This window comes from Palaemon carinicauda, chromosome 13 (assembly GCF_036898095.1).
Source record: "Palaemon carinicauda isolate YSFRI2023 chromosome 13, ASM3689809v2, whole genome shotgun sequence".
NCBI classification, from domain to species: domain Eukaryota; kingdom Metazoa; phylum Arthropoda; class Malacostraca; order Decapoda; family Palaemonidae; genus Palaemon; species Palaemon carinicauda.
In genome coordinates this window covers 134,117,686-134,135,092 of record NC_090737.1, presented here as the reverse complement: position 1 = coordinate 134,135,092, position 17,407 = coordinate 134,117,686, and the positions used below count along the sequence as shown (strand labels likewise).

General features: G+C 33.7%; 1 long non-coding RNA gene across 2 annotated transcripts; it reads right to left on the bottom strand.

The window, feature by feature from the left end:
• Window positions 1–96: 96 nt before the first annotated feature.
• On the bottom strand, window positions 97–16,169 carry LOC137652096 (uncharacterized). Of its 2 annotated transcripts, none has more exons than XR_011046188.1 (5): window positions 16,041–16,169; window positions 4,541–4,727; window positions 3,878–4,002; window positions 1,495–1,693; window positions 97–793 (listed from the first exon to the last, which is right to left on the bottom strand). It is a non-coding gene; the product is annotated as an uncharacterized lncRNA (long non-coding RNA). The 2 variants fall into 2 exon arrangements; XR_011046187.1 differs by having other exon boundaries at window positions 151–793; window positions 3,859–4,002.
• Window positions 16,170–17,407: the final 1,238 nt, after the last annotated feature.

Sequence of the window (17,407 nt, the reverse complement as noted above, 5' to 3'; positions counted from 1 at the left end):
ATTTAGAAAATTATCAAGAAACATCAAGATACGACGTGGAAGACAACGAATATATAAGATATTACATATATTTATAACTGCAAATTGTGAAATTGACCGGGGGGTAGGCTTATAAAACTTTTTAAAACCCAGTTATAAATAAATATACTGTATAAATTTAGTATTTTATTATTATTTTCTCCTGTTCGCCTTAGTTGCCTTAGTTATAATTTTCTCCTGTTCGCCTTAGTTGCCTTAGTTATAATCTCCTGTAATTCGCCTTTCTCTGTTTGACGTTTAATGCTGTTTTCTTCTTCGTTTTGTAGCAGTTACTCCGTCCTTCCATTTGTTAATCTCCCATCTCCATATTGCTGACATACTCGGCCTTTGCACCTTCATGCTGCCATACTCGGCCTATGCTCCATCATACTGCCGATTGTCTCTCGCTCTGCTCCTTCATACTGCCTAGTGTTTGCCTCGCTGCTCCTTCATACTACCGAGTGTCTACCTCTCCGCTCCGTCATGCTGCCGAGCGTCTGTCACTCTGCTCCATTCTGCTGAGTGTTTGCCTCTCTGCTCCTTCATACTGTCACTTCCATCACCGTCGACTCATTCTAAGAATGTCTCTGGCCACTGACTCTTCCAGCTTGGCACACTTCAATAACATTATTCATTTTCCTCTTACTGGATGCTTGTGATGACAGCAATTTCTTTCTACGGTGGAGCGCTTTTTGGACACTATGTGACTGAGCTGAATACTGTGGTTTAATTCCAGCCTTTGTCCTACTTCATTTCTCCTGTTCTTTTACCTTTCCTGCAATAATAAAAATAATTATTAGCATTAAAGTTTAGAAAAACACATGAAGTAAGACACAACTAATGTAAAAGAACTTATATCTTCCAAAATTTAATCACTTTCAGCAATTACCATAATTTACCTCAAATGACAGTACCATGTGCCACATATTTTACTTAAAAGTATAAAATATGCTATGGAGGCTCTTTAATGAAAATTTTCTTCCTAATAGTTAACTTTTACCTATCCTCTATGTTATTTTCATTTATCCTAATTGTTATTTTCATTTATCCTAATTATTTTCATTTATCCTCAAGGTTGGCAATAGATTTTTTTTTTGTTTACTACCCGCTTCCAAATAATGGAATCAATTTGAAATTGGATCATTCAGTAATAGATGAAGTAGCAGGGTACAAGCAACAAATCTATTTTAAGTTCAACTTGGTAGTTGCCGAAGCTGCATTAATAACGCCTTAAATAAGAGCATAGTGTGAGATTCTACAGGAATACTCGTCTATACAGATGAAATAGTTTTACCATTTGATCTACTAATGTTAATCAATAAATTGTAATTCTCGAATTATCATAAACTGCTTGTCAAGATAATGAAAATTAATTTATAGTATGTAATCTATAATTCAGATTATCTAGGTAAAGATACATTTATATTTAGTTAGATCATTAAAAACTTATGGAGAAAACTTAGCCCTTAAACTTACCCTTTTCCAATCCAACGCAGCAGTTTATGCAAATGGCACAATTACCCAATGTGCTGGCTGCTGTGTCAACCATTTGCAAGAAAATATCGATAATAGAACCCTTGCAAGTTGCAATGGTTGCTAGGTGGGCCTACATCATTAAGATCAGTAAAATTGATTTCATAGTTCCAAGCTTTCAGCCCTTTCAACTTACATTCATCTGCAAAGATAGAGCTTTGGTATTAAGTTTGTAATTCCATATGTTACTGATAAAATTTAGTTTTGAATTTTGCTACTTTACCATACAGCCAAACTAAGCAGTAACTAATTACGATAGTTAGATTCTTGCTAACATTACTGAAAGGTTTGTTCATTTTGACCGGTAAGGTATATGAAAATTTTTAAAAATCTTAAATGTTCAAATTATACAAATTTTAGTGAATAATCGTTCATTACAAGTAAACTAATTTTTTAAACGTACGTCCAAATTATTTATACAACTAGATCATAACGGGTCTATACCATTTGTCTATTAATAGATTAAAATTTAAATATAAAACTTTCGATTTATTTCCTGTCCTTATACTGGTTTATTCCAAGTTTGTAAAAGCTATCAACATTTAGTATTACAGCTTGCTCAAGACAAAACATTTAAGTATTTTCAATTAGACAGCCGAGAGGACCAAGTCTAGTTCGTCCCTGTCCAACCACATATGCATGAATACTCTACCAAACAATATTTATACAAAATTGCAAATGATTTATTACCTCCAATCATTATTTGCTTAAATGTGTAAAATTTTCAATTATTGCTTTCAGCTGCATTATTATTTCGTCCATTATAAAGCCTAATTTGATTTTAGTACCATAGCAAATCAATGACTGTTTACAAACTTTCTTACACTACTTTAACTTCAGTGCTGGAGCCAAGAAATTAGTTTGTTTGATTTTACTGCCATAGCAATATTATTTACAAAGTTTTTACACTACTTTCCCAACTACAGTATTAGAGCCAAGAAATGTGTTAGTGTGAATGCCTAGCTCCACACTAGATCTTTTACTCAAAACCTAATTAGGATTCTATGTTAGTTTTAGTTCTATAGCCAAGTATTGGTCTCTGCGAAGCAGCTTAGTGCCAAAGAGTGCAGTAATTAGAGGCTAATCAAGCCCTGAAAAGCAAGATTGGACAGCAAACTAAAGAGCGGAAATTGATAAGAACAATTGCTATATTGGGTCCTCAACTTACAAAACTTTACTTGCAAACGTTCGTGGGTGATAGGGAGAGAAATCTATCTGGAATTAGTCATATTCTATCAAAAGCTCACAATTAAATACTTTATTAAAACTTAATTCAATACAGTAAGCTGAAAATTTCCAATATAAAACTTTGTTGAACTTAGCAACTAAAAATCTTATGCATTGAGTTAGGTTAAGTCTACCTTAGGGCAGTATTTAAAATTCGACTTACAGCTTCTTGGAACTTTAAGTTGATAACTTTCTGTAGTATAGCTAGACTAAAGACTTCAGTAATACTTACAGTACAACTATGGTGCACTAATTATTGCCCTGCTGAGTTTACAGTTATTAGGGGCTAGCTTTTAACCAGTGAAAAATACAGCCATTTATTTAGTTGCTAAATGGATTTTTCAATAAACCTTATTACCATGACCTACAGTACACCAAATGTGGTTGACTTTATTACCCTGGTATGTTTACAATTAGGGGCCAGCTTCTAACCAGTGAAAACTACAGCCATCTATGTAATTTCAGAAAGGCTTTTACAATAAACTTTACCTTATATTTTTCAAATTTAATTTTGTAATGTAAAATATGCCAATACAAAATGTACATACTGCAGCTTCTCTGCACTTTCCAGTAGTTAGCTAAAGCTTTGTCAAAATACCCGATTCTCTACAGGTTCTGTAAATATCTGTAACGAGCCGAGAGAAGGTTGTGACTCAAAAGGCAGGATGAAAGAACTGAGTTCAGCTCGTTACAACCCGTGCTTGCAATAAACCATCTTTGTCTAATGAATTCCAAAAATTCTTTGTATCAATACTTTAAAATAAAAAAATTTAAAATTTTTCGTACTAGATAAATATTCATATATAGCCACTTTTTTATATGCTTACTTTCAAAGACTGCATAACATTATTAGTACTTCCACATGACTGGTGGTAACAGATCATGAAACTTCTAGTTTTGAACTAACCCATTACCATACATCGGGATAACTATTCCATTACCATATACATTAAGTTGAGATTTACATCACCATACAAGATAAGGGTCACAACCTTTCACTACATAACCCATCACCATACACCACAAATAAAGCATTAGGAAAAGGAAAAACTTGAGTCAATGCTGTAATGAAACGTGTACTTGTTAATTCAAAACAGACTTCCAAAATTGTTGCTCTAAAGTTCTTCTTCTCTGAATGTTCTCTCTTTGTGATGCCGGAAGAACCTTTGGCGGTTGAATAAACTTGATAAGGATCACTTTTCTTCACGAAGTTCAAATCAAGACCTGAAACAATAATCTAAGATTAATTCATGTTTGGGTGGGTAGTTCTATACTCAATATTTATGTAGAACTATTTTAGACAAAACCAAAAAGCCTTATCTGTACTTTGATAAAACTACTTTAGACAACCAAAAAGCCTTATCTATACTTTGATAAAACTACTTTAAACTCAACCAAAAAGCCTTATCTAGACTTAACCAAAAAGCCTTCTGTACTTTATAAAACTACTTTAGACTTAACCAAGCATTATCCAATTGCGAATTGACTGCTAAAAAAAAAATTAAATTGAATTTGATTTAAAGTACGCATTTACTTTGGACTAGGTTTTTAGATTATATGAGCTTAGCCAGCACCGGCTCTTGCTCTTAAGAGGCCTCTTAAGAATTTGGCTAGAAATTGCAACCTAAGAAAGGTGAAAAATACTTCCAGAACAACTTTAAGCGTAAAGTTACTTAATTTACATAACTAGACCTAGCAAATTAATAAAGTGAATTTAACAGTATCCCTGAGATCTATAAAGGGGAACACTAAGTAAACTTACGCTGTTTGTCATGAAAAATTGTACGGTTTCAGATAGAAATTTCCCCCGGGCTGTATCCATTGGCTGTATATTTCAAACTGTCAGAAGTCACCACTTTGCATATATATTTCTGAAGTCACTCAATATGCAACAAGTCGTTCGCCCGCCATCTTTCCAGCCAACACGGCCTAGTATTTCTTGCCAGCACCTGCAATATAATTTAGGTGTAAATAAAATGGAAAATCTTAATCAAATAAATATTACCCTTAGCATAAGACTTATATAGGCCTTGCTTATTTTTAACAACTTTTTATTGTGGACACAAGTGCTATAGATAAATCTTTGGTTGAAGACTTCGCCAAGTTAACCTAATGAAACAAGCCATGAGATTAACATTCAGAACACCTTCATAAATATTTGTAGGAAATTTTCAACAGAACATTGACTTAGTCGATAAATCAGGTATTTTGGATAACTTATTCAGTAAAACTAATGGAAATAGATAAGTAAACCCTGCATGTTATATATCCTAAATACCTTACAATATTTAAAACTTAGCGTTCAGTATGTAATCTGGTAGGTTCTATTTTTTTTTTTTTTTTTTTTTTTTTTTTTTTTTTTTTTTTACCAAACTAGAGGTACCATGTTATTCAAATCTTTCAAAAGTTAGTTTATGTGAGAAAGAAGTCCCTTAAGATCAGACATTATTCACGAGTGTTCTATTTTAGCCAATATCACTAGAACTTGTCCAAGTTTTATTGAAGGACTCAAATACAAATTTTGGAAGCTCAAACTTTTTCCCAACTGACCTTGACCGTAAATTGCATTTTTGTTTTGGTAAATATCACTAGAACTTCTCTTACATTGAAAAGACTTCCTAAAATACATAAATTTGGAAGTTCAGTCAGAACGAAAACTTTTCCTAACTGGTCTTACCTTAAATAGTCTTAATATAGGACCCTAACCCATTACTATACAAATATAACCAATACATCTCTCAAGATGAAGCGTTCCAACCTATCAGTAATACAACCATCACCATAGACCATGCTGTAGTATCGAAAAAAAAAAAAAAAAGAACACACACTGTAGAGTGCATACATTCGCTTATATGTTTTGCATCACAAGATGGGCAATTTGATTATACTCATTTTGGCACTAGTTTCACTAAAATATAAAATTGGACCATGGAATATTTTTTTACGTATTTGTGACCTTGATCATGTAGCATATCACAAAAAAGGCAATTGGATTGTGCTAATTTTGGCAATAGTTTCACGAAAATAGACTATTCGAAATTAGTGAGAATCATGCAATAGGAGGAAGAACGTTTAGTTATGCTGCACTGAGACTCTTCAATGACCTTCCACTTGATGTCAAGAATAGCAAAAATGTGGCAGCTTTCAAGAAAAACATGAAGACTCATCTTAAAGTGTTATAATAGTGACCTGAAAACTATTAAGCCTGAATACAAATGCTAGCGAAATAACTGATAAGATACAGAGCAAAATATTAACTGGAAAGAAATTATTTTCACCCACCAAGGCCCGCCTGAACAGACTTAGTGTTTGATGGAGGGCGAGAGATACTCATAAAAAAATAAAATAAGAGATGACCTTTAGTTTTTGAAGTGTGTGACGATCAAGTAGCATATCACAAAATAGGCAATTGGATTGTGCTCATTTTGACAGTTTCACTAGAATAAAATTTCACCATGGAATTTTTTACGTGTTAGTGACCTTGGTCATGTTGCATATCACATGATAGGCAATTTGATTATACTCATTTTGACTAGTTTCACGAAAATATAAGATTTGACAATGGAATATTTTTTTTACCTATTCGTGACCTTGGTCATGTTTTATATCAAGATAGGCAATTGGATATGCACACTGCACTAGTTTTAAGTAAATCTGACAAAAACTTTCCATGAAATAGAAAAATAAAGTTTTTTACCTTTTCGTGACCTTTACCTTTACTTTACGTGACCTTTAACTTTTGCATGTTTTATATAAAGTTATGCAATTTAATTATGAAATTTGGGGCACTGGTTTCGTGGAAACTTACAAAAAATGACCACGATATAGCAAAAGGGCATTTTCAACTTTTTCGTTACCTTGACCTTTAACCCAATCAAAATCTAATCAAATTGTCCTAGGATCATGGCCAATCATCCCACTAATTTTAAGTGTCAAATAGTTTGAGTTACGCGAATCACAAACGAATACATGTTTATCATAACTTCTGGCGAAGGTAACAAGTCAATACTGTGACAAAAACTTAAACTAAAGATACCAAAGTCTTTCTTCAATTCCATCTAGTTTGTGTGATGACTAGGCAACTTATTGCGGGCGAATGAACTTCAGAACCAGGGGAAGTACCTTTAAAAGGTTCCAAAACTCAAAAGACCAATAAACTTAATTCACTTGGTAGTTACGATTCCACACAGACTATTGTATTTATCTTAAATGTATCCAACTTCTAGACCAAAGCCGTATCCAACTGAAGATTAGAATATTAACTGAATACGAGAAGTTAATTCCCATTGGATTTCCAATGTTACTTTACTTTAAGGGTTGCTTTTCCGGTCCTGTACAGCAGGGGAACTCTACTCTCTACGAGAACTCTTACTTTGTTCGTTCAAGAGCATTTTACATTCCACATCGCGTATTGTTCACTTAAATCGTCACTATCGAACCTTGCGTAGAATATCATTAGCTCATCAAGGCCTTCAAATGATTTATTCCTTGACATTTTTAGATCACCTAGATTTAAGCCAGCACGGGCTCTCATACGTGCATTAATTAGATCTGGTTAAAAAAATTATGACTTAGGAATATAAAACCTTTACGGTAAGAAAAAAAAATTAAGGCAGGACGTTACTTTATACTTATTGTATTCCTCTAATAAAATAACACTAGTTCCACGGCTATTAGTGATGAAAAATGCATTAAAGAGAAAAACGATGGTAATTAAAAACTTAAGGGAAAATCAGCAACAAATATGGAGAAATATGTTAATACTAGATGTAGCACTCAGTACAGTGCATACTTTCGTCTATGTGTTGTACATCACATGATCGGTAATTGAATTATGTACATTTTGGCAATAGTTTCATGCAAACCAGATTAAATTTGACCACTACTTAGAAAAAATTAAACTTTTCGTGACCGTACCATTTACTTTTGACTCAAATCACCCCTAAAATCTAATCAAATTGTCATTTGATCTTAACTATCCAACCAAATTACACGAGATTCTGTCAAATAGTTTTTGAGTTATGCAAATCACAAACTTGCAAACTACCTGTAAACTCAGTGAACCCAACTTCATCTAAAAGACAGGTTTCAATTGATGGCAACATCTGGCATCAAGATTCATTCATAGTAATTTATGAATGAACTTAAAGAGGAACACTATCAAAACAACCTTCGCCGCAACGAAGTTGGCGAAGGTACAAATAGTACACCAAGGTCTATATATGTAACAGACCTTTTAGTACACAATTTTTCACATCCATCCCACTATTGCAGAATATTTTACAATTTAAATTCATAGCAGCAAAGTATAAAAAAGGGGGAGAACATTAACCTAATTAACGTCTTTGTCAAACCCTACACTTATAAAAACCCGTAATTTTAATCTGACATTCTCCGTAAAAATAGTTTTCAGGCGACCGTAATTTTTATGATGCTTTTATATCTCACGAGTTGGTGACCGCAAGTACCACTCCTTTACGTTAATATATCAGTATTTAAAACAATGCCCGGCAACATTTATTTCCGGATGTTTAATTTTTCAAGGCAGATTCTTAATCGTGTACATGGTATGATTTCAGAGCAATTTCCTCAAGTCTATATCCTTCGGCTACGAATGTCGGTGCACGTGCACCAGTCCGACTAGATTTCTCAAAAAAAATCTACACCAGCTTTCACCCAACATTTCCTCCAAGCAAAGAACTAGCTCTCTGATTGGAGGAAATGAGCATAACGATTACAATTTTTCTGTATGGTATTTTCTAAATACTAAACAGTATGATAATCATCTCCCCCATATATCTTTTCTTAATAAGTACCTTTTTAATACTTAAACTATAAAGCCAGGAGCAATCAAACCAGCAATGTACCAAATTCTGTAAACATTTCAGAGGCCAGGAAAAACGAAATTGAATTATTGGAGTGGACAAAAGCTTTATACTATCAGCTTTCCAATGCATATCCCAGGTTTAATCAATATCAAACTGGCACGCCTGGGATTATCACAATTTAAGATTTCATAACTATTTTCGGTTACTACCAAGCATTTAGTCTCCAACCTCCCTAAACTAATCTTTATAGAAAGAAGACAGTAACTTATATTTGTTAAATCAATATGATTATTTGTCCATAACAGTTATATTTTGGAATAGTCAAGAACTTTAGCAGTGATATCCCGAACAACAATTCTCTCCATTTCTATTCAGCGATTTGCCCTTGGGGAAGATAAGAGTTTGCCATCTAGGGATTGGTGGATAGGTAGGTATGCTTGTGCATATTAAGGTTGATATACCTGGCATAAGTTAGCTCAAATTGCTTATACTGTAATTTACACATCTAATTGCTGTACTATGTAACTAAATTGGCCCTAAACAAATGTTGAGCACTTTTTACAGCGTAAAATGTTACTAAGTTGGCCCTAAACAAAAGCTAAGCACTTTTTACAGTGTAAAATGTAACTAAGTTAGCCCTGAACAAATGCTAAGCACTTTTAACAGTAAAATGTAACTAAGTTGGCCCTGAACTAAAGCTAAGCACTTTTTACAGCCTAAAATGTAACTAAGTTGGCCCTGAACTAAAGCTAAGCACTTTTTACAGCCTAAAATGTAACTAAGTTGGCCCTGAACTAAAGCTAAGCACTTTTTACAGCCTAAAATGTAACTAAGTTGGCCCTGAACAAATGCTAAGCACTTTTTACAGCCTAAAATGTAACTAAATTGGCCCTGAACAAATGCTAAGCACTTTTTACAGCCTAAAATGTAACTAAGTTTGCCCTGAACAAATGCTAAGCACATTTTACAGCGTAAAATGTATCTAAGTTTGCCCTGAAAAAATGCTATGCACTTTTTACAGCGTAAAATGTAACTAAGTTGGCCCTGAAAAAATGCTAAGCACTTTTTACAGCCTAAAATGTAACCCTGAACAAATGATATGCACTTTTTACAGCGTAAAATGTAACTAAGTTGGCCCTGAACAAATGCTAAGCACTTTTTACAGTGTAAAATGTAACTAAGTTGGCCCTGAACAAATGCCAAGCACTTTTTACAGCCTAAAATGTAACTAAGTTTGTCCTGAACAAATGCCAAGCACATTTTACAGCGTAAAATGTAACTAAGTTGGCCCTGAACAAATGCTAAGCACTTTTTACAGCGTGAAATGAAACCAAGTTGGCCCTGAACAAATGCTAAGCACTTTTTACTGCGTAAAATGCAACTAAGTTGGCCCTGAACAAATGCTAAGCACTTTTTACAGCGTAAAATGTAACCAAGTTGGCCCTGAACAAATGCTAAGCACTTTTTACAGCCTAAAATGTAACTAAGTTGGCCCTGAACAGACAATAAGCACTGTTTACAGTAAAATTTAACTAAGTTGGCCCTGAACAAACGCTAAGGTCTTTTTACAGTGTAAAACGTAACTAAGTTGTCCCTGAACAAACGCTAAGCACTTTTTACAGTAAAACGTAACTTAAGTTGGCCCTGAACAAATGCTAAGCCATTTTTATAGTGTAAAATGTAACCAAGTTGGCCCTGAACAAACGCTAAGCCCTTTTTACAGTGTAAAACGTAACTAAGTTGGCCCTGAATAAACGCAAAGCACTTTTTACAGTAAAACTTACCTTAAGTTGGCCCTGAACAAATGCTATGCACTTTACAGTGTAAAATGTAACAAGTTGGCCCTGAACAAATGCTAAGCCCTTTTTATAGTGTAAAATGTAACTCAAGTTGGCCCTGAACAAACGCTAAGCACTTTTTACTGTGTAAAATGTAACTAAGTTGGCCATGAACAGATGATAAGCACTTTTTACAGTAAAATTTAACTAAGTTGGCCCTGAACAAATGCTAAGCACTTTTTACAGCGTAAAATGTAACCAAGTTGGCCCTGAACAAATGCTAAGCACTTTTTACAGTGTAAAATGTAACTAAGTTGGCCCTGAACAGACGATAAGCACTTTTTACAGTAAAGCGTAACCAAGTTGGCCCTGAACAAATGCAAAGCACTTTTCACAGTAAAACGTACCTTAAATTGGCCCTGAACAAATGCTATGCACTTTACAGTGTAAAATGTAACTTAAGTTATCCCTGAACAAACGCTAAGCATTTTTTACAGTGTAAAATGTAACTAAGTTGGCCCTGAACAAACGCTAACCCCTTTGTACAGTGTAAAATGTAACAAGTTAGCCCTGAACAAACGCTAAACACTTTACAGTGTAAATGTAACTTAAGTTGGCCCTGAACAAATGCTATGCACTTTTTACAGCGTAAAATGTAACCAAGTTGGCCCTGAACAAATGCTATGCACTTTTTACAGTAAAACGTAACTTAAGTTGGCACTGAACAAACGCTAAGCACTTTTTACAGTAAAACTTAACTTAAGTTGGCCCCGAACAAATGCTAAGCCATTTTTATAGTGTAAAATGTAACCAAGTTGGCCCTAACAAACGCTAACCCCTTTTTACAGTGTAAAATGTAACTTAAGTTGGCCCTGAACAAACGCTAAACACTTTTTACAGTGTAAAATGTAACTTAAGTTGGCCCTGAACAAAAGCTAAGCACTTTTTACAGTAAAACGTAACTTAAGTTGGCCCTGAACAAACGCTAAGCACTTTTTACAGTAAAACGTAACTTAAGTTGGCCCCGAACAAATGCTAAGCCATTTTTATAGTGTAAAATGTAACCAAGTTGGCCCTGAACAAACGCTAAACACTTTTTACAGTGTAAAATGTAACTTAAGTTGGCCCTGAACAAACGCTGACCCCTTTTTACAGTGTAAAATGTAACTTAAGTTGGCCCTGAACAAACGCTGACCCCTTTTTCCAGTGTAAAATGTAACTTAAGTTGGCCCTGAACAAACGCTAACCCCTTTTTCCAGTGTAAAATGTAACTTAAGTTGGCCCTGAACAAACGCTAACCCCTTTTTACAGTGTAAAATGTAACTTAAGTTGGCCCTGAACAAACGCTAACCCCATTTTACAGCGTAAAATGTAAAAGTTGGCCCTGAACAAACGCTAACCCCTTTTTACAGTGTAAAATGTAACTTAAGTTGGCCATGAACAAACGCTAACCCCTTTTTACAGTGTAAAATGTAACTTAAGTTGGCCCTGAACAAACGCTAAACACTTTACAGTGTAAAATGTAACAAGTTGGCCCTGACCAAACGCTAAACACTTTTTACAGTGTAAAATGTAACTTAAGTTGGCCCTGAACAAACGCTAAACACTTTTTACAGTGTAAAATGTAACAAGTTGGCCCTGAACAAACGCTAAACACTTTTTACAGTGTAAAATGTAACAAGTTGGCCCTGAACAAACGCTAAACACTTATTACAGTGTAAAATGTAACTTAAGTAGGCCCTGAACAAAAGCTAAGCACTTATTACAGTAAATTATATTTGGTCCCACATTCGCGCGTAGCTAGTGCTGCTTCAGTACTTTCGCCTACAACTTTTCACTTTAGAACACGGATTTGACTAAATATTTGGCAGCGCACAAAAAAATAGCTTGAATATGCTTTAAATTACACTATATACTTCAAGTAGAACTACCAATCAAATATTCTATGAGTTTTCCACGTACTTTCCAGATTTCAACCGAGAACAAGTCTAATTCCTCAGATAAAATTAGATAATCTTAAAAAATGATCGACGCAAAGTTATTACAGTAACTAATTGTCCAAAATAGATTTACATTAAACATTTACGTGAGCTATTTAGCGACATACTATGTAGCACACTTTCTCTGGTATGAAATAAACAAGTTTTAAGTAAAATGATCTCCAACTGTCATACAGTGTTAGAAAAAAACCGTAATTTTAATCTGAAATTCTCCGTAAAAATATATTGTTCTCAGATATATTCCAGTAAAATACCGGCGTCTGTAATTTTAACCTACTTTATCATTTACGGGTTGGTGACCGTAATATCACGTCAATATAACAGTTTTTATAAAATCCTGGAATAAATGTTATCAGACTTTACCGTTTTTATGCAAATTTTAAATTGTGATTGGATTTATAAATTTAGGCCACATGATCTGGCACTGGGGTTTAGGACCTATACGCAACTGGGGAAAACTGACTACGCCCACATGTGAAAAAAGGCGGGAATTAAGATAAACATGGCTAAAGTGATAGGATTTAAAACCACAAAACATACCTTCAAGAAACCTACAGTAAACAGACTTTCTGAAATTAGTGTAAATCATGCAATAGGAGGAAGAAAGTTTTGTTATGCTGCACCGAGACTTTTAACGACCTTCCACTATGTCAAGAATAGCAAAAATGCGGCAGCTTTCAAGAAAAACTGAAAACTTATCTTTGGAAAGGGTTATAATAGTGATCTGAAAACTATTAAAACCTGAATACAAATGCTAGCGTATAACTGAAAAGAGTGCAAAATATTAACTGGAAAAATTTTCACACACCAAGGCCCGCCTGAACAGACTTAAGTGTCTGATGGAGGCGAGAAATAAACCCGTAAAAGTAAAAGTAGACCACATATGGCGAATCTTATTTCAGTTATAGCTACATTGTCAAACACGCTATTTCAAGCTTAACTCAAATCTGCATACAGATTGATCAGTACAAATTATTTCAGACTTCCTAAGTAAAACAATTTTCTTAAATCTACACACATTCCACTTATAAAAAAATGAATAAAATGCCTAGTAAAAATACTGTTATCAGCCGTATTTCAGTAAAATACAGGCGACCGTAATTATGACCTTTTTATCTTTACCCGGTTGGTGACTAATATCACCCCTTTACGACAATCGGATTTTAAGACGGTAAATGCCTGGCAACGTTCATTAAATGTTTCGCTACTTTTTTAATGCAAACTTAGTAACAAAGGCATTTTTTCGTATATCTACACGAAGGATCACGTGGTTTAAAACAAACTTTACTAGTCGTGCGAGAATAAAACTTAAAAAGTTTGTACCAGCAGCCTAATAAAGTCTCGCTTACAAGAATATATCTGACATTTCCGTACACTTAACGTCTCTAAAAGTGTCCCTAACATTACAGTTGCTTTTGAATATTAAAGGAATCCTACCATCGTCACATTGAACACATGCTCGTTAAGGAGAATGAATAACAAAGGTATATTTCTAGTGCGAATTTTCACATATTTGTGTTCATTACCTTGTCTGGTTTAACAAAATAGTATCTTGCTTCAATAAAAAATATCAAAATCCCTTATTAAATACTATAAATCAAACAAGCTTTGTTTACCAACCATTATTAAAGATTAAAGACATGCCCCTTGAAGTTTGGTTAAAATTTTAAACAAGTGAAAATCTTAACCAATGACAATTTAGAATAGGTACCTATTCTGCATTTAACTAAAACGAACTCTACAATAATTTTTTTTTTTCAAAACTTTTAAAAGAAATTAAAACCAACGAAAACTAGACAATCCTTGTGCATAGGTGAAGACTGGTCAATGGTATGACTTTTCCACGGAAGCAAAACAAAGCCTTTGGAATACTGTACTTACCCAACACAATGTACACCGCTATTCACGATATCAATTCTAAAACAAACAACCCTAGGTAATTAGAGTTGAATCTCTAATAACCTGAAATTCCTTTCTCCATAACATTAATTTTAAAGTAAGTTCAGCCTTGGTGGCCACCCAAACGCACAGTACCATTTTTTTAACAAATGGTTAATGCTAATTTAATATAAATATCGTTGATATATAAATAACCACTTACAGGGTAAGCATACCTTTTTTCTTTACAATGGAAATAAAATTTTCAAATATCTTCGCGTAAACAAGTAAAAACCTTCATTCCTGTAATCCAGAATTCTAAAAAATGTATAAATAAAGGAAAACTTACACCAAGACTAGTATACTGTATCCCCTTTTCATAGAACGAAACCTGGCTTATTTGAATACGTAATCACTGGGTTGTTAGTAAAAAAGCCATCCGAACCCGTCTCCTACAGAAACCTGTAGTGCAGTCAGGAATGAGACTATTTTCAGTATATTTCGGAATCCGTATTTAGCACCAATTCTAGTATCTGGGGTAAAGTTTCCAAGTAGACCATTAAGCTAAAAGTTTAGTAACCTAAGTATCAAGAGCAATAAGCGTTTCGTTAATTTAAAAGGGCAGCTGTTTCAGGAACTAGGGCTTTACATGAACTAAAAGTTTCGACCAATATCAGTTTCAGATTAGTATGGTTCAGTTATATGTGAATAAACTTGTGTAATATAAAACCTAGGGTTTTTTCTTAACCATATTTAAATTACGCTAATAAAATAAAGTAATACCACTTGACACTCACCGGGTGTTTAACTAAAAGTTCAATATCCAAATTATTCTTAAACATTGAATTTTTGTTTTTACAACTCCATTAAGTATCAACGACCAGAAAATTAGGTTCACTTAAGGTTAAGAGTACGTGAAGTCGGTATGATCAAAGTCTTTAAATTTATATAAATTCCATTGTGATGGCAATATGTGGAAGACTGACGTGCATAAGCGATAAAGTAGACCTTCGCAGAAATTTAAACGACCCTCCTAACAGGATAAAACGTTCATTTACTCTTTCATGGCAAAGATGAACATTTAAACTCAAAAAAATTTCTAGTAAAATCTAAAGATTAGGAAAAATTTAAACCGAAAAATAACATTGAGAATCACAGTTATCGAAGGAATTCGTTCTATCCACCACTCTTACAGCGTAACTTCGTGCTGGGGAAAAAAAAAAAAAAAAAAAAAAAATCTGGAACAACCGCTGTCCTCAACACCACTTAAACTAAACTTCAAATGCGCTAAAATATCAAAAGTCATGAACAACCATAGGTTCTATTTTTAACATGAAGACAACTGCCCAAGATCTAACTTAATCATTCGATTAAGTTTAAAAGTTTTAATTTTCTATTTTAAACTTTATGCCACCCTGACTTACGAAAATTGCTAGGAATATTCTAGTAGAAATTAACCATAAAAAACTAAACACTTTAAAGTTACGCATGAACACGGGTTTGATACACTAATTTCCACTTACGGGCAAACAAAGCGAACTATATTTGAATTGTCTCGAGTGTTACCTGGGGTCAGACATCTGCATCAAAGTATTAGAATAATGGCCTTGCTTCAAATAAAGCCTAAGACCTTGGCAATTCAAATATACACCTTATCAACACGTAAATTGCCAAAAAAAAAAAAAAAATAGTAAAAAAGGCTTTCATAATATATAAAAGTTTCTTATAAAAGTTCCACACTTCGAATAAAGTAAAATTTTTACACCACAATGATTTACCTTAAAGACGAGGATGATATTGTTCAGACACTGACGGCACAACGGTTGAAAAGAAACTGCAGACAATCAAGAGGACCCCTGACATGAGTTCTGGGTCCATATTTTAACAGCTATTAGCCAATCACAAACGTGCAAATAATTTTCGCGACCAAAAGTTAAAACAAAACCTCTGATTGGCTGACAGCCAAGGACTCTCCAGCCAGGTAGTTCAGTTTCAAATTACGTCATCAGACATTTACCCCGCCATCTATCGGCGAGTTACTAAAGTACGAGGAACTGAAAAATTACAAAAGAAAAAAAAAAGATTTACGTGATAGTACTGAATAAAAATATGATTATAGGTATCAAGCTTTCAAGTATAGATAGTTTATATTTGAGAAATTAATTAATTTTCTATAGTAAGTCGTATTTCAAGCAAAAATTAAGGACATGGCAATGGCTTAAAAAAAGAAAGGGAAGTCTTGCATAGGGCATTTAATTCTACAGTTAGTTTATACAGTATTAGTAAAACCCTTTGCCGATTGTGAATAGCCATATGTAAAATACATAGATTATTATAGACCGAAGTTCCCTACATAAATGTGTATTTAAATTTCCGGTAAACTACATTATTATAAACAGTACATTTACTTAAGGAATCGAGAGGTTTTTACCAATAAACAATTACATTAGTTTATTCAAAGATGTTACTCTCAGTAAATAATTCATCCCACATCTTACAAAGTCACAGCTTTTGCTATTAATTTTAAGGTTTAATTTGATGCTCTACATTTTGATAAAACTTCACTTAAGCAGTTTATAGAATCTTTTTATCAAGTTTCAGTTAAAAAACTTCGTCTTTCAGGCCACCAATTGTTAAAGCCACTAAGCTTGATCTATAAAGAGTGATCCCTTCTTATATATATATATATATATATATATATATATATATATATATATATATATATATATATATATATATATATATATATATAAGAAAAAAAATACGGTGAATTAAAAGAACTAGAGAGGGAACTCAGTAGAGCACATACCGCCAGGGCAGCTTGTTTTTCGACTTTGACCTTGACCTTTGATCTTCACATGTATTAATTGGCGTGGATAATCATACACTCAAGAATGAACCAAGTTCGAAGCCTCTGTGACAACTATGTCCAAAAGCATGGCTGATTACGTGAATTGGACATTTTGCTTGACAGTGACCTTAACCTCAAAAATTTAATAATTTCACATAAGTTAATCCCTACAAGTTTCATTACTCTACGATTAAAATTGTGGCCAGGAAGCTGTTCACAAACAAACACACAAACAGAAGGTAAAACATAACCACCTTCCAACTTCGTTGGCGGAGATAAGAATAACCAAATCAT